General features: G+C 43.2%; 1 long non-coding RNA gene across 1 annotated transcript in view; it reads right to left on the bottom strand.

Moving 5' to 3' along the window:
* The window catches only part of LOC137534183 (uncharacterized), a 91,814-nt gene that overhangs the window by 14,147 nt on the left and 58,654 nt on the right, over window positions 1-19,013 (bottom strand). The window contains exon 2 of the long non-coding RNA XR_011024324.1: window positions 15,946-16,109. This is a non-coding gene — a long non-coding RNA (uncharacterized lncRNA). The remainder of the gene's footprint in view (window positions 1-15,945; window positions 16,110-19,013) is intronic.

Below are 19,013 nucleotides of genomic sequence, written 5' to 3'. Positions count from 1 at the left end.
GTGCATTTTTAACCCTTTCTACTTCTGTGTCCCACTATGTCTGACATTGCCATATACAGTATCCTGTATGGCTCCTGTACGATACATTAAAACTTGCTGCTGTTAGGTGGCGCAGTTGTCAGATAAAATCAAGCACAGCACCATCCAGTACAGATCAGAGTTGGACTATGGTTGCCGCCGACCATTTCCCCCGTAGCTGCACCCGCCATCTTTCCCGCCGATCTGCCTGCATTTTTCTCCACTGTAGGAGCGCCGCTGCCAGATCTGGTCTGGCACGGCGTTCTCCTATGGGGATCAACTTCCATTCTACCCAGGAGCATAGCATGCCATGTAATAATGATATTACACTGGTGCTCATGTAAGGGGGCGGAACTACAGTGTTTGAGCTGGTGCTCTCTATATAGTATATTGTACAAGTTTAAATAACATTTTATCTTTCAATTTTATTAAATCAATTTTCTCAAAAACTACAAGGACTTTTGGGGGAAATTTTTTGGGACATTATCCCACAGACAGAATTCAGGCAGTTTCGTATTGGCGGGTCGTTCGTAAGTCAGGGACTACCTGGATCACAAAAAGGCTTATGCAGCACCCATGTATGTTTGTGGTACTTTTATAGCCAAGGTGGGATTTCCCTTCTTCACACTTTATCCTTGTCTGTGTTTGTTGTGTGTAACCATATCTGACCCATTGTTTGATTCTTGGCTGTTGGCTTGGACCGTCCCTGACCTGTGACCTACCCCTGTATCTCTGACCCCTGATCCTGCTTCCTGATTTGAATCCTCTGTTCTGCTGATTTCTTCTTTATTCATTTCAAACCTCTGTTATTCCATTTATCATGTTGTTGGACCAGCTTTCAGTCTACAGCCTAGGTTGTTTTTCTCACACTGTAACACACTGGTGGTATTTAACCACATATACAAAGCCTGACAAGAAGGTCTCACACACATCTGCTTTTCTCTGATGTTTGTTTCCCCAACTGAACAACACACTTTTAAAATCCCATCATTTAAAGGATAACCGAGCTGAAAAGGAAAAGTTAATCCATACTTACCACGGGCTTCTCCCAGCCCCTAGCAGTCTATGCGTTCCCTTGCTGTAGTTCTGCTGCCCTCCAGTGTGCCGCTACTAGCCCCTCCGTAAAGCCTCATACACACGGGGTACGGCCGTCGCCGCAACCACGTGGCACGCGCATGTTGCGGCGACAGTTCGCCCGTGTGTATGACGCGCGCGCCCCGAACCGTCGCCCGTCGGAGCTGTCGCCAGGCGATTGACATGTTCAATCGCCGGCTACAGCCGTCGCCGCAACATCGCCGGAACTGTCGCTAGCCCCGCATGTGTATGCGGGCTAGCGACAGCTACCCACACACAGTACACGGAGCATCCGGCGGGGGGGAGGAACCTCGGCGACAGCTTCCGCCGCATCGCTAATCCCTCTGCTGCCGTGTGTATGCAGAGGGACTTGGCGACGAGCTGTCGCCGAACTGTCTCCGAACTGTCGCGCACACGCTGGCGTGTGCAGCGACAGCTACAATTGTCCCCCCGTGAGTACTTAGCTTAAGGTCACTGACCACAGCTTCTGGGCATGCACATCTGCGGGCCTCTCGTGATCGCACTCCCGCAGCTGGGAGCGTTCTGTGCTTGCGAAGGTAAAGTCTTTGTGAAGTGTGCGCAGTTGCCTTCTGCATGCGCAGAAACCTGTGACCGCCGATGCGATCAGTGCCTAGATAAGAACCCTGCACAGCAATACCTCAGCACTGAATTCAAACACCACAAATTTAGTTCAGGTTCACTTTTAGCGTGTCCACTACTACAGGGCTCTAGTACTCGTGTCCAATACTACAGGACTCCAGTACTCATGGATCAGGTCGATTGGGTACCACAATCGGCAGCCATCTAATATCCGTTGTTTTGGCTCTGGGGTTTCAAGCTTAGTCTTTGTTTTTGTGTTCTTTTTTTTGGGTGGGCGGCGGTAGTGCTCAGGTTAGGTACTTAAAGGGGGGAGGGGGGTTGTTAGTCACCTACAAGGGGGTTAGGCATTATGTGGGGGGATAAGGTTAGGAACTTACAGTGGGGTTATGGGTAGGTATTAGATGGGGAGGGGGTTGAGGCATTTACTGATGGTTAAGGTTAGCCATTGGGGGGCAGAAGGGAGGTTACAGGCATCTACAGGAGATGTAATAGTTAGGCATAAGATGAGGAGTTAGGGTCAGGCATCTATAGCAACGGGTTCAAGTGAGAGTGGGTACATACAGTACATCTTTACATGAGTTCTGAAAGAGGGACACATGAGGAAGGAAGAGGGACAGAGGGATTTGGTTCCGTAAGAGGGGCTGTCCCTTTGAAAAAAGTACAATTGGGAGCTGTGTAGTTAACAGAGGGAAAGCTGCCAGCGTTTCATTGTCCTGTTACTTAAGCAGTCACACTGCAGTGCTTAGTGACAAGCGGAAACAAACAGCAAGACCCAGAGAAGGTCTGTGATTCTTGGCTCGATGTCCTCTGGGAACCTCTTGGCTCTCTCTGTCACGGTCACCCCTGTGCACCCCACAGACGTATCCCAGCTCGCACTGCTTGCCTTATTACGTTAGACCTGATCCAAGGATCTAAATCTTATGTAATTCCTGTAGGCACCGCTTCTATAGAAAGCTCAGCAAAGTCAGAATCTTCTGCCAAGAACATACGTTACATGAAAGCTAAAACATTCTTATACGTTATCTCCGTTCCTAGAGATCAGATATTGTGCGCACACAGCAGCTCCTCTCTGTAAACACACAGCACCAGCCAATGCCTCTTCCGAATAAATGTATGATGCTCCTAATTATGAAACTCATCACAATTACAGTACAGTTTGTTCATTATCCATAATACGGTTTGAAAGGCTGCTGGGAGAGAGACGTAAAGTTGTGTTCAAAATGATTCAACCCCCCGTGAAATTGAGTGTTTTGGCCAGTATGACATTGATTTTGATCATTTCAGTCATCTTGTTTACAATTAAATCAAAGAGGCACTTGTAAGTCAGACAAGTATAACATGGTTGAACTCGATGGACGTATGTCTTTTTTCAACCCAAATAACTATGTAACTATATAACATTTATAATGAAGTAACCACAAATGTCTTTTCTGTGCTCACATCATTATCATGTTTATTCAACCCCAAGCGACATTAATTCTTAGTACAACATCCTTTTCCAGTTATAACAGCTTTTAAATGTGAAGCATAGCTTGACACAAGTGTCTTGCAGCGATCTACGGGTATCTTAGCCCATTCTTCATGGGCAAAAGCCTCCAGTTCAGTCACATTCTTAGGCTTGCTTGCTGCAACTGCTTTCTTTAAAGGGACTCCGAGCTCTAAAAATAAATGAAATTGGTACTTACCTGGGGCTTTCTGCAGCTCACCGTAGGTCGGGAGGTCCCCCGGCGTGGTCCTGGCTCCTCTCCCGATCCCTCTGCCGCATACCGCACCGCCGACATGGGCCGGGTGTCGGGCTCCCACTTCCTGAACCGGGATGCTCTTCGTCAGCACCGCACCGCGCATGCGCAGTACTCTCACGCCGGCCGCCATGATGACGAAGAGCGTCCCGGTTCAGGAAGTGGGAGCCCGACACCCGGCCTGGGTGTCAGCGGTGCGGTATGCGGCGGAGGGACCGGGAGAGGAGTCAGGACCACGCCGGGGAACCTCCCGACCTACGGTGGGCTGCAGAAATCCCCAGGTAAGCACCAATTTCGGTTATTTTTAGAGGTCAGGGTTCTCAATCGGATTTAAGTCTGGTGACTGCGATGGCCACTCCAAAATGTTCCAGCCTTTAATCTGCAACCATGCTCTAGTAGTGGACTTGGAGGTATGCTTGGGATCATTGTCCTGTTGAAAGGTCCAACGTCTCCCAAGCCTCAGGTTTATGACGGACTGCATCACATTTTCATCCAATATCTCCTGGTACTGAAGAGAATTAATGGTACCTTGCAGACGCTGAAGCTTCCCCGTACCTGCAGAAGCAAAACAGCCCCAAAGCAGGATTGACCCCCGCCATGCTTCATAGTAGGCAAGGTGTTCTTTTCTTCATAGCCCTTGTTCTTCCTCCTCCAAACATAGTGTTGATCCATGGGCCCCAAACAGTTCTAGTTTCATCAGTCCACAGAACACTATCCCAAAACTTTTGTGGTTTGTCCACATGACTTTTGGCATACTGCAGTCGACGCTTCTTATTCTTTGGAGACAGCAAGGGGGATGCGCCTGGGAGTTCTGGAGGCCTTCATTACGCAGTGTGCGCCTTATTGTCTGAGCTGAAACTTCAGTACCCGCATCTGACAAATCTTTTTTCAGTTCCTCAGCAGTCACACGGGGACTTTTCTCCACTTTGCGCTTCAGGTAGTGCACAGCAGTCGAAGTCAGTATCTTCTTTCTGCCACGACCAGGTAGCGTTTCAACAGTGGCCTTTGCCTTAAATTTGCGAATGATGCTTCGTATGGTGTTTCTTGGTATGTTTAACATATTTGCAATCTTCTTATAGCCATTGCCCTTCATGTGAAGAGAAATCACCTCTTCTATTTTCTTCCTGGACCATTCTCTTGACTTCACCATGTTTGTAAACACACCAGTAAATGTCTAGAAGGAGCTGAGTATCACAGTCATTTTAAATCTGCCTAATTGGTGCTTATTATGCCTGATTGCTGCTCGTTAACATCCACAGGTGTTTTCAATACCTGATAGAAAACACTTGAATGAACCTCTGTTCTAACTTCTTAAGAGTGGTAGTCTCTAAGGGTTTGAATAATTGTGTCCATGAAGAAATCACACAAAAAAAAAATGTAATACTGTATTACAAAAACAATTGATGTCATTTAGTTGCATTTGGTTCTTTAAAAAGTCCTTGTAGGATTTAATTCTGAACACAATTACAAATGTACACTAAATTCCTTAAAACCCTTTACAGCATTGGGCGTTGAATAATTTTGAACACAACTGTATGTGCAAGTGAAAATTGAGCAGACACAGAACATTTATATTGCTTTTTTTTCCTGGTGGACTCAAAGCGCCAGAGCAGCAGCCACTAGGGCAGTGGTTCCCGACCTTTTTGAAGTCAAGACACATCACACCAAGTGCTCGAATCTCCGTGACACATAACCTCCCCCCCCCCCCAATTTTGCATTGTTCACACAGCACTGACAATTTGCACTACGCGTTTTAGCCACGGCGCGCCCCTTCCCCCCAGAAAAAAAGCCATCAGACTCAGTATAAGTAGTTAGTTAGCCAAGTATAGTTGCCCCCAGTAAAGGAAGTGAGGTGTAGGTACCCTCAATATAGTTAGCAGAGCATAGGAGCCCCCAGTATATAAAATCAGGTGTAGTAGCCCTCAGTATAGGTATGTAGGTGCCCTCAGTATAGGTATGTAGATGCCCTCAGTATACATATGTAGGATGTAGGTGCCCTTAACTATTTAAGCCTTTTGGACGTATAGTATATGTCCAAGAGGCCGCATGTGCACTCCCGGCCCGCAGTTTGTTATCCTAGGGATCAATGAATCAGGACATGGTGCCCGATCATTGATCCATTTCCCCAGCAGAAAAAGTGATGGCTTCTCTCGGAAGCCTCGCTCTTTCTGCCTCTTACATCCCCCCTACGTCCCTCTACGCGTACATGTTACGCTTAGGGTGAGGTAATGTAAACAAACTCCATCTTGTGGCCAAATAGTAAAACTACATCTACATGTTAAAAAAACCCCCAAAAAAACAACATATCTACATAAAAAAATTACTATTTACATCCCACCCTCCCAAAAATACCCAAATACCCCCCCCCCCTAAAAAAAAAACCCCAAAACATTACAATAATTTAAACAAAACGCAAATATTTACCTAAGTGTCTAAACTTTTTAACCACTTCCCAATTAAGGGGTTTTACCCCTTGACCAACGGAGCAATTTTCACCTTTCAGCGCTCCTTCCATTCATTCGTCTATAACTTTATCATTACTTATCACAATGAAATGAACTATATCTTGTTTTTTTCGCCACCAATTAGGCTTTCTTTAGGTGGGCCATTATGCCAAGAATTATTTTATTCTAAATGTGTTTTAATGGGGAAATAGGAAAAAATGTGGGGAAAAAATTTATTATTTTTCAGTTTTCGGCCTTTATAGTTTTCAAATAATGCATGCTACTGTAATTAAAACCCATGAAATGTATTTGCCCATTTGTCCCGGTTATAAAACCGTTTAAATTATGTCCCTATCACAATGTTTGGCGCCAATATTTTAATTGGAAATAAAGGTGCATTTTTTTCAGTTTTGCGTCCATCCCTAATTACAAGCCCATAGTTTATAAAGTAACAGTGTTATACCCTCTTGACATAAATATTTAAAAAGTTCAGTCCCTAAGGTAACTATTTATGTATTTTTTTTTTAATTGTAATTTTTTTTTTTAAATTACAAAAAAAAAAATTGGGGAGTGTGGGAGGTAAGGAGTTAATTTGTACTGTAAAACTAATTTATTTGTATGTAAAAAATGCTTTAGGGTGTAGTTTTACTATTTGGCCACAAGATGGCAACAGCAACTTTTTGTTTAATGCAGCCTGCAAGCGTCCGGAAAAGTACTAGGAGGCTGAGAAAGTTTTTTTTTTTTCCCAATGATCGCGCTGCTTAGCGGAGAAACAGCGGATCATTGCGGGGCTTAGATCAACGAAAGGGAATGGATTTCCCCATTGATTGATCTCCGGGCGAGTGGCCAGCGGCATGTTTACGAGCGGGAGTGCGCACTAGAGCGAGCGGGAGCATGGGCAGCGGCGGGAGCGCGGAAAGTACGGATTTCTCCGTCCCTGGGGGTGAAAGGATGGAAAAAGGGACGGAGAAATTCGTACGCGTAGGGGTAAAGTGGTTAAACATCCATGTAAAGATGAAATATTTCTATTTTTTTTTTTTAATATAAACTTGTAAATAGTGATGGATGCAAAACGGAAAAAAATGCACTTTTATTTCCAAATAAAATATTGTCTCCATACATTGTGATAGGCACATAATTTAAATGGTGTAATACCTGGGACTATTAGGCAAATACAATACGTGGGTTTTAATTATGGAGGCATGTATTATTTTAAAACTATAATGGCCGAAAACTAAGTAATGAATTTTTTCCGGTTTTTTTTTTTTACTTATTCTTCCTGTTAAAATGCATTTACAGTAAAGTAGCTCTTCGCAAAATGTACCACTCAAAGAAAGCCTAATTGGTCAGTTCATTGTTATAAATAAATTATTATAAATTATGTGATAAAGTTATAGGCGAATGAATGGGAGGTGAAAATGTATGTTCCGTTGAATCTTCATTTTGCTCTCTGTGAGATATACTGCTGTAAATGTTGATGACCTCAATAAAACTTTTCTTGTTGAACAAAAAAAAAAAAAAAAAAAAAAGAACATTGCTCAGATGCATAAAGTGAAACACGACTGAGGGCTGAAGTGGTTAATATAGGTATGTAGATGCCCTCAGTATAGGTATGTAGGTGCCCTCAGCATAGGTATGTAGGTGCTATCATAGGTGCCCTCAGTATAGGTATGTAGATTAATACAAGGGGCTAAATACAAGGGGCTCTATTCACAATAGGCAGTTTGGTAAAATCATTTTGGACGGTAAAATACCTCATGCGGTATTTTACCCTTTTTTCCATATTCACTAAAGTTTTCCCCCCGTGAGGCAGAAGTTCGGTAATTGGCAGCTTCCTCTGATTTGATACAGTGAAAAACCCACCGATACCCTTTCACATCAAATCAGAGTGAGAAGCAGGCTGTGTGGCTCTCCCTATTGGCTGCCTGGCTCTCCCCAGAGGCTGTCAATCCACCGCACAGAGATAGCATGGGGAGAGTCAGTTTTCAGCTGCTTTGAGCTGGAGAAAAAAAGAACACTTTTGTCTGGTAAATGAAATGCGGAAATCTTTGTGAATTGACATTTCTTGAGGTAATTACTGCACAAGTCTGTATTTTACCTCACTAGTCAGGAACTGATTTTCTGTGCGGTAACAGGTTTAGTGAATTGTACCTGGGGAAGGTGATCGGTAAAATCAGCTGTTTTCAGCATTACCGAATGCAGTAATGCTTTGTGAATAGAGCCGAAGGTGTTAAACTCCCTTATCCCCTAACTAGAATGCTGAACTGATATACAGTGCTGGATAGTGGGACTTTGCATGGGCTACTCAGGTCATTTGTATTTTCGCAGTTACAGCCCTAGCAAAAGTAGAAACAAAATTTAAAAAGGTGAAACCTGCGATGTGCCCATTTTTTCTACAGGTGGCAGACAACCACTTTAAACTTACATAACCAACAGAAGCATGCTTGTGTAACATACCTTGAACTGTTGGTTTTCTAGAATCTAAGAAGACAAGACTAAAGTCTGGTACACAAACACAAGGACTGATTCCTGCAGGGATGGGGGGCTGAAAATTGTACAGTCGCAATGGAGGTGTGTGGCACAAGATAAATGCATTTAAAGTAATTTCTCTCTAAAATATCCTATATTGTCTCAGCTCCGACTAGTTCTGATCCCATCATCAGCCTAAAAGGACAACTGAAGTAAGAGGGATAAGGAGGCTGACATATTTATTTCCTTTTAACCTCCCTGGCAGTATGATGATTTCCAGATTTGTTTTTTCCCCCAAGCTTTCAGACCCTAAAAACCATACCGCTTGATAGATCTGTGGCAGCCCTACACATTCCACACCTCCAATGGATCCAACTAGGGATTACTGCTCTGAGCTGCGGATTTGTGTCCCGAGCCTGACTCGGGGTTATCACTAAGGAGGTTAAACAATACCAGTTGCCTGGCAGCCTTCTGATAAGAAACAAGCATGCAGGTAATCTTTTCAAATCTGACGATAATGTCAGAAACATCTGATCTGCATAAGCTTTTTCGGGGTATATGGATAAAAGAATTAGAGACAGAGGATCAGTAGGACTGCCAGGCAACTGGTATTGCTTAAAAGGAAATAAATATGGCAGCTCCAGAAAATCGAAAGAGGGATTCCCACACAGACTTGTAACAATTGTTCCTGCACACAAATGGTGCTCATCACGACCTCGTAATGATGAATCGGTCATTTATTCGACCGAAAACAGCATTTTCGAGGTTGAAATAGTAATTTGTGACCAGCCACGATCACGCACGGGGATTTCGAAAGCGCTTGTAATTGGACTCGAAAAGACTCTTCATTTTAGATTACGAGTCGTAATTTTTGAATCGACTCGTAACCAAGGAAATTACGTTTGTGGGCCAATCACAGAGCCCCCAGCAGAAGCCCTAGCAACCAATGACAAGATGGGAGCTTGTGCCCTCCCCTCCACTATATTAGACGGCAGCCATTTTTTAACTCCCTCCTTGCTGAGTGACTTGTGCTGAGAGAACTGCTCCAGCTGTGTGTTACAAAGCAAGTTTGTTTTTCAACAGTTAAACTAAGTGATTATACTGTATCAGTAGAACAGCCAGGCAACTTGCATTATTTAAATGCAAATAAATATGGCAGCCTCCATATGTCGCTCACCTTGGGTTCCATAGGCATGGAAAAACTGTATAGCATTTGGATTAATACTGGTAATACTTATCTTTGCATAAACACAGGAGAGAACATATGAAGACATTTTCAAGAATACTTCTTCCACTGTAGGAAACCTCAGACATAATGTATAAGCGGCTTCCAGCTACCTTGCGCCCCCCCACCCCTCCCCCCATTTGGAATAATCACACAGCACCCAACAATTTACTCTGCTTCATTTAATGTTCCCACATGACATGCTGCAGCTCAACACAATAACAAACTGGCTGGCTGCCACTCCATTCCTCCTCAGTCAGGACAGCAGTGCCACCTCCCCCCTTCTGCTGCACAAGTCAAATGAAACACTGCTGCGCTCCTGCCTCCCGTCTCCTCACTCACTGTCAGACTCCTCATGATGATCTCTTCACCTCGCACACTCTCCTCCTCTCGCTTCTCTTCTAGCTTCTCCTACTCTGACTGCATGCTGTCCCTGTAATCTCTGCACCTGATGCAAATGTTTCACTTTGCTTCATAAGAGAACCGGCCCTGCTGGTACAATTAAAGGGGCACTATGGCGAAAAATGTAAAATATGTGCAAACATAAATAAATAAGAAGTACATTTTTTTCCAGGGTAAAATGAGCCCTATAAATTACTTTTCTCCTATGTTGCTGTCACTTACAGTAGGTAGTAGAAATCTGACATAAGAAACAGGTTTTGGACTAGTCCATCTCTTCATGGGAGGATTTATACCTGTTAAAACCGTTCAGTGTCCTGAGAAGGTTAATACACGTTCAGGGCCCGATTTCTGGAAAGGCCATAAGGACCTGGGCCTTGGGCGGCTACAGTGGAACCTTGGTTGTCTACCATAATCTGCTCCGGAAACATGCTTGTAATTCAAAGCCAATCCAAAGTGCTTGCAAACCACGTTACTTGCAATCCAGGGTTTGGTGTAGGATGGGTAATGGGAGTTTGGTGGTGTTTGGGGATAGGAAGGGGTATTCTTTGAAGCTGCAGGCCAGATGGAAGTGACAGGGGTCTCAAGATGGTTTGGATGTGTTAAATGAAGAATAGGACATGATCCAAAATGACACTAAGGCTGTGTGCCTGCTGGGTAATGTCAGATCTTTATCGATAGGTTGCCTAAAAATGAGTTTTTTCTATTATAGTTTCGGGTGAAAGTTTACTCACAAGTCTTCTACGGAAGACTTCTTGGTCTGTTATATGGAGAGAGGAGAGAGGACCAGCTGGAGTTGTCCTGTTATGAACTGCAGAGGTACATATAATAGCAAGGGCAGTGATGGACAAAGCCGTCAGTGGGCCCCTGTGCAGAATAAACGCTGGGGTCCCCATGCAAGTGGACGTGGTCATAACAGATCAGGGGTGGATCCAAAATTGTAAATAACGTAAAAGTATGTGAACCCAGGCTGCATGTGTGCAGTTACAGCTTTGTTTTAATGGATTTTAGAGGCAGGTATTTTGCCGTCTTCACATTGTGTACGATACGAATTGTACTGCGGCAGGAGAAGGAGAAAGGTGGCTTTGTTACCCTACAGCAGCCTTGTTCCTGGCATTTACTGGGCATAGTTCTACAATGAGATACCTGCAATAAAAATGGTTTATTCATGGAGTGGCTGAACCTGAGGTGTCCCTGTTGTGGTGGAGCAGCAGCAGCCAGTGATGGATGAATGGAGCTGGCATCCAGCGAGACCAAAGGTTTCCCGATCAGTGCGGTGTCTTCCTACCTCAGTGGAGCCCCGACCCCCTGGGTAGCAGCAGTGGACTTCACTCGCCTATACCTGCTCAGACAATGGACTCAGGCAGCAGCAACGTGGAAAAACTCCAGGTCCCAAACTCCCAACAACCCACACCCGCATCCCAGGCTACACTGCAAAACTTCAGAAGAGAAGTGAATTGGTAGGGAAAAGGAAAGAAAAACAAGAAAAAAGCCAAAATCCTGTGGCCATGGCTGCCAATTAAGGCACTATCTCCTGAACGGCAGTTTAACAGGCGCAAAGTTGCCTCCAGGAAGACCCAATGAACGTTGTTGAACACCTTCTCCGCATCCACAGATACTATACAAAGGGGAGTCCCGGTTCCCTTAGCCCACTCTGGATAATAGATACTGTCTTATTATTATTATTAACTGGATTCATATAGCACCAACATATTATGCAGCGCTTTTAGAGTGTCTCTTGCCTCTTTTCATGATAAATCCAGTTTGGTCATTACTTATTAATTTTGGATGGATGGGTTTCAGTCTTTTGTGCTGGTATTTTGGAATAAAATTAAAGGTCCAGGTTAATTAATGATATGAGTCTGTAATTTAAATATTGTGATGCATTCTTCTCTGGTTTTGAAGGTCATTTTAATCATTGTGTAGATTGGCACCAGTAAAGCCTGGTACACACTTTCAATTATGATTGGCCAATCACCGAACAATTTTACCACCTCCATAAAGTAAGAAGGCCAACAGATATTGAATATTATGAGCAGATTGTGTAAGTCAGAGGTGCCCACACTTTTTCGGCTTGTGAGCTACTTTAAAGGGACTATGAGCTCACCCAAAAAAAGAAAGTTGTACTCACCAGGGGCTTTCTCCAGCCCAGTGCTGGTCGGGAGGTCCCACACCGGCGTCCTGGCTCCTCTCCTTCTCCCCGCTCCGGAATGGCTGACAGGCCGCAGCCCGGGCGACATTCGGCAGTGTCGGGCTGCAGCTTCCGCGTATGACGCGGCTGACGTCACACGCCGGCCGCCTCACGTCATCACGGCGGCCGGCGTGAAAGTACTGCGCATGCGCGTTTAAAGCGCGCATGCGCAGTACTTTCACGCCGGCCGGCGTGATGACGCGAGGCGGCCGGCGTGTGACGTAATCCGCGTCATACGCGGAAGGAGCAGCCCGACACTCTGCCGAGTGTCGCCCGGGCTGCGGCCTGTCAGCCATTCCGGAGCGGGGAGAAGGAGAAGAGCCAGGATGCCGGCGTGGGACCTTCCGACCAACACTGGGCTGGAGAAAGCCCCAGGTGAGTACAACTTTCATTTTTTTTATGAGCTCGGAGTCACTTTAAAAGTTAGCAAGTCAAAATAATCTACCTATGTACAACTTTAGGAGCATAATTGTATATACAGAATGGAAAATTTTATGTGGTTGTGATCTACCATGAAGTCCTTGTAATCTACCCGTAGATCGTGAATCATAATTTAACGTGTGTACCAGTTTACCAGGCTTTACTGGCTCTGTTACACAGCACTAATCTCATGACTAATGCCTGGTATACAACTTCAATTTTGATTGGCCAATTTTACCACCTCCATGTAGTATGGGGGTCAACAGATTTTGAACACTATGAACAGATTATGTAGGGAAAATCTCATACTACATGGAGGCGATAAAATTGGTCAGTTATTGACCAATCAAAATTGAAACTGTGTACTAGGCTTAATCTCATACCTTTTCTTGCTCAGTGCTGCAATTATTCGGAACATAGGGCAACCCAAAAAAATAAAATAAAAATGTAAGAAAAGTAATATCAAAGGTAATGAGGAAAATTAGTTTTTTCTTGTTTGCTTCCTAGTTGTTGAAAACGCATTTTACAGATAAAGTGAGACAAAGAGAAGTAGTCTGATGAGGAAACGAACACTTATCTTTTCATATTATTCATAGAATACAATTTTTATAGCACAACAAGAAAAGACACATTCAGAATATGTTGTCCTGAATTAAATAATGTCCGATTTTACTTCTATTTACACATTAATGTTTGCCACCTAACGAAAACATGCTATGTGATTGGCTCACGGTGATCACAGGGCCAGAAGCCAATAAAATTGTGTTGAGAATTCACCAAGATACTAACAGTCCTGATATGACCTCAGGCAAATGCTGCAGAGCCTTGGTGGCAAACAGCAGGGGGCGCTACATTCTAACCATTAATTTGTACAAAAGATATGTAAAAGAAAAAAAAAAAGAGAGACTTTAATGCAAACTCAAATAATATTATGACAATAGCTAAATACAGTGGGATGCGAACGTTTGGGCAGCCTTGTTAATCGTCATGATTTTACTGTATAAATCGTTGGTTGTTACGATAAAAAAGGTCAGTTAAATATATCATATAGGAGACACACAGTGATATTTGAAAAGTGAAATGAAGTTTTTTGGATTTACAGAAAGTGCGCAATAATTGTTTAAATAAACTTAAACAGGTGCATAAATTTGGGCACCACAAAAAAGAAATGAAATCAATATTTAATAGATCCTCCTTTTGCAGAAATTACAGCCTCTAAACGCTTCCTGTAGGTTCCGATGAGAGTCTGGATTCTGGTTGAAGGTATTCCTCTTTACAAAACATCTCTAGTTCATTCCGGTTTGATGGCTTCCAAGCATGGACAGGTCTCTTGAACTCACACCACAGATTTTCAATGATATTCAGGTCTGGGGATTGAGATAGCCATTCCAGAACGTTGTACTTGTTCCTCTGCATGAATGCCTTAGTGGATTTTGAGCAGTGTTTAGGGTTGTTTTCTTGTTGAAAGATCCAGCCCTGGTGCAGCTTCAGCTTTGTCACTGATTCCTGGACATTGGTCTCCAGAATCTGCTGATACCGAGTGGAATATATGAGTCTCTCAACTTTGACAAGATTCCCAGTGCCTGCTCTGGCCACAGAGCCCCACAGCATGATGGAACCACCACCATATTTTACTGTAAGTAGCAGGTGTTTTTCTTGGAATTATGTGTTTTTTCCTCCATGCATAACGCCACCTGTCATGCCCAAATAACTCAATTTTAGTTTCATCAGTCCACAACACCGTATTCCAAAATGAAGCTGGCTTGTCCAAATGTGCTTTAGCATACCTCAAATGGCTCTGTTTGTGCTGTGGGCGGAGAAAAGGCTTCCTCTACATCACTCTCCCATACAGCATCTCCTTGTGTAAAGTGCGCAGAATGGTTGAACGATGCACAGTGACTCCATCTGCAGCAAGATGATGTTGTAGGTCTCTGGTGCTGGTCTGTGGGTTGACTGACTGTTCTCACCATTCGTCGCTTCTGTTTATCCGAGATTTTTCTTGGTCTGCTACTTTGAGCCTAAACTTGAACTGAGCCTGTGCTCTTCAGTAAGCCAGCACTAATTCAGTAGGAGACCTTTGGCAAGTCTCCCTTACACTGCTACTGCCAAGGCGCTTTGAGTCCGCAAGGAGAAAAGCGCAATATAAATGTTATTTGTCTTGTCTTGTCTTCCATTTCCTCAATATGTTCCTAACTGTGGAAACAGACAGCTGAAATCTCTGAGACAGCTTTCTGTATCCTTCCCCTAAACCATGATGGTGAACAATCTTTGTCTTCAGGTCATTTTTGTTTTGAGACCCCCATGTTGCTACTCTTCAGAGAAAATTAAAAAAAAAAGAGAAGGGAAACATTAATTGACCCCCTTAAATACTTTTTCTCATAATTGGATTCACCTGTGTATGTAGGTCAGTGGTCACTGAGCTTACCAAGCCAATTTGAGTTCCAATAATTAGTTTGAAAGGTTTTGGAATAAATAAAATGACAACAGTGCCCAAATTTATGCACCTGCCTAATTTTGTTGCGCACTTTCTGTAAATCCAATAAACTTCATCTCACTTCTCAAATATCACTGTCTGTGTCTCCTATATGATATATTTAACTGACATTTTTTATCGTAACAACCAACGATTTATACAGGAAAATCATGACTAATAACAAGGTTGCCCAAACTTTCGCATCACACTGAATATTTCAGCTCACATCTTTTTAAGCTTAAAGATTTATGGTATTTCTTCCAATTATTATGACTATTGCAATACATTTGCATTAATTAGCAATGCACAATGTTTTTTTTGCATTACACCTCTGTACTTTTTATAATGAGTATATTAAATGGACCTGGCTGGCTGCAGCACGTAGCTGCTCTTCCTCTTGTCAGTGGAATTTTATTGGATAGAAAGGTATTCAGGCTCCTCCCCCTATCCAATTTGGAAGTCAGGGAGGAGCTGTGAGAAGGGCTGCTAACATCAGGGGACCGCTTTACACATGGCCATCTCTAACCCCCAAACCGCCATCTTCTAATGGTTGGTCATATGTGCCCTTTATTCAGGCTGAAGGATGACATCCACGGTACATATGCAGATGTAAGGGCAATTATATCTTTGTTTTTAATTACTTTTAGAGGCAGGTATTTTGCAAGCTTAACATTGTGTACGATAGTAATTGTACTGTGGCAGGAGAAGAAGAAGAAAGGTGGCTTTGTTACCCTACAGCAGCCCTTGTTCCTGGCATTTACTGGGCATAGTTCTACAATGAGATACCTGCAACAAAAATGGTTTATGAGGTTACATGAAATTAAAATCAGAGCCAGGTCCAAATACTCCATTAACGAAGGCATTCATGACAATCAAAGTTCTACATGTCCTACCTGTGCGGCAATTATGGAACCCATCCTGGACAGGAGAACAATGCAGTTTTTTTTTCTTCGGGCCTTCTTCCAGGGCAACAATGCTATCCAGTGAATACAGTTTATTGCTTTAAATCTTTTGGATGGGGCCATGTTGTTGTCATTGTCCTCAGAGAGATCTCAATCTGAAGAGAGGAAAAGACACTTCTTAAGTCATTTGCTATTTATGAATGAGACTGTAGAAGTGTTCAGATGAATCAACAGGCTAAAATCATAGTTCTTAGTCATGTTTCGTGGTTCTACGACCACTTCATCAGGTTAACAATGCAATCTTAATAACAAAACAACATTGACCTTCCTATAATGTCTCCTCCCTTTAATCAGTGTGGCTGTGGAGGATGATGTTTTGGAGGTCATTTTAGTAATTGTGTAGATGGACACCAGTTAGGCCACAATCACACTGGCAATAAAAATCTGCAGTTTAACAGAACAAAACAGAACAGATCCTAAACAAAGCAATAAGATCTGTTCACATTAGTCCACTTGGAACAGATCCGTGTGGTCTGTTCCAGTGGGTGGAACGCAAGTTTGGGTCCCATACAACTTTCCCGGATTGGCCAGACAAATTAGTTGGTGACAAAGGATAGTGTCCATTCTCACCAGGCTCCTCGCCGTGTATGTTTCACAAAATACTCACCTGCCGCCATCCATTCGGGTCCCTGGATGCTAGAAACGCCAGTATACCGATCCCAGAGCCCTATCAGAAGCATAAGGCTACAATTGGTTTGCAAAAGACCAATGAGAATTTTCGCTCCTCATGAAAGATTCTCATTGGTTCACTGAGTAGTGGACCAATGAAAATCCTTCCTTTTGGTCAGGGAGAACTCCCATTGGTTTTTAGCAAACTAATTGGCAGCAAACAGCAGAGGGAGCTGCATTCTAACCATATAATTGTATAGATCGTATGTAAAAGAAAAAAAATACCTCAACGCAATCCCAAATAAATGTTATAACAATAGCAAAATCTATTTCAGCCCACATCTTTTTGAACTTAAAGGATACATGAGCTGAAAGAAATGAGTGCAGCTTTACTTACCTGGGTCTTCTTCCAGATCCTAGAAGTCCAACCGCTTCAGCACCAAAGTTCCCATGTTCTCCAGGCTGCTGCTGTCCCCTAGGTGAGATCTTGGCTACTGCACATGCAAGGGCGCTGCAGGATTGTGATCATGAGAGGTGCGCCTGGGCATGTGCAGAAGCCGGCGACTCTGCCTTTTATTTTCACTACAGTTGTTCTTTAACAAAACCTTTTTATCCTTAGATCTACCCCTCCCCTCTAGCCAACAATACCAACCAGCCCAGTGTCCAGATATGCACGGTGGTCAGCAAGTAACGGGCCAGCGAACATGTGCCCCTCCCCTCTTCAAGAAAACTGGCCTGTAAAGGGCACCTTAGTAAATCAGGCCTTATTGCATCAGTGTAGGTCTACCTTAGGCTACACTTCAACACTGCCAGGACCTAACCAAGATATAAGAAGCCAGTAAGAGGTTCCTCCCGTAGATATCCACCCACACCCGAATCCATCTTTATTGGAACATCAGGAGGCTTTATAACAGCTTTTATAAAGTCAAGCAAGACAGCTGAATGATCCCTATCTGCGGCGGATGACGGCGAGCGACAAGACGTGATGATCACACCGCGGAAGGTGAACAGATCAACTTGTTAATGCGAACGTGACTCACTGATTAAACATTTCAATTAAGATTCATGTATTCCAATGAGAGCGCTGAGTGACGTGCCATTTGCATAGTGCCATGTTTTGCAGCCATTGTTGGAGGGCGTCGAGGAATAAAAGTACTGCAATAATTTAAGAACTCAGTGACATTGTTGTCACCAATGTATACATGTATTTGAGCATGCCAGCTATTATCCATCTCCCACTGACAAGATGTGATGGAGAACTGAACAGCAGCAATCTTGCTACAGGAGCATCCACACTGTAGTAGAGTATTCGGGCCTCTTGCACACTACATGTGATTCAAATTTTTTATACGATCCGATTCTTGATTCCGATAAAAAAAAAAAAAGTACTGCATGCTGCTGTTTTTTATTCGGAATCAAAAATTGGATCATATAAAAAAATCGGAATCGCATGTAGTGTGCAAGAGGCCTCATACTGAGCTTGCTGCAATGGTGGACACATACAAGCTTTAAAAGTATTATTATTGTGTATTTATAGAATGCCACATCTTCTGCAGCACTTTACAAAGTACATAGTGGAGCTCACAATCCAATCCCTACCAGAGACATAGTCCAGTGTCTCTACCACATTATTTTTTATGTATTTACGCACAGTACTGACATCTTCTGAAGCACTTTACACAGTACGTAGTCGAGTCACTGACTGTCCTTAGTCAGAGGCGCTCACAATCAAATCCCTACCACAGTCATAGTCTAATGTCCTACCATATTATTATTATTCTTATTATTATTATGTATTTATACAGCACTGGCATCTTCTGCAGCACTGTACAGAGTACAGTCATTGTCACGGACTGTCTTCAGAGGAGCTCACAATCTAATACCTGCCATAGTTATAGTCTAATGTCCTACCATATTATTATTATTAATAATAATTTATTTCGCACTGACATTTTCTGCAGCACCTTACAATGTACACTCTCATGTCACTGACTGTCCTCAGAGGAGCTCAAAATCTAATCCCTACCAGAGACATAGTCTATTGTACCTTACCATATAATTATATGCATACCTCCCAACTTTTTGAGATGCAAAAGAGGGACACTTAAGCCATGCCCCTGCCACACCCCTGATCACGCCCCTTCCACACCCCTGATCACGCCTGATCACACCCCTAGTCACGCATACCATAAGGTTTTCATCAGAAAATATGTTGTTTAATAATTCAAACTATGTTGGTCCTTTCTACCCTGGTTCATTTTCCTTCATATTAACATTTTAAAATTAGTAATATATCAATTTAAAGGATGGGAATAAAGTTTAGAGTCAAACACATTTTTTAGTAGATAAATGTATAAATTTACATAGAAAGAGGGTCAAAGTCCTGAAAG

This window comes from Hyperolius riggenbachi, chromosome 10 (genome assembly GCF_040937935.1).
Source record: "Hyperolius riggenbachi isolate aHypRig1 chromosome 10, aHypRig1.pri, whole genome shotgun sequence".
NCBI classification, from domain to species: Eukaryota; Metazoa; Chordata; class Amphibia; order Anura; family Hyperoliidae; genus Hyperolius; species Hyperolius riggenbachi.
This window is presented reverse-complemented; position numbering and strand designations above follow the sequence as displayed.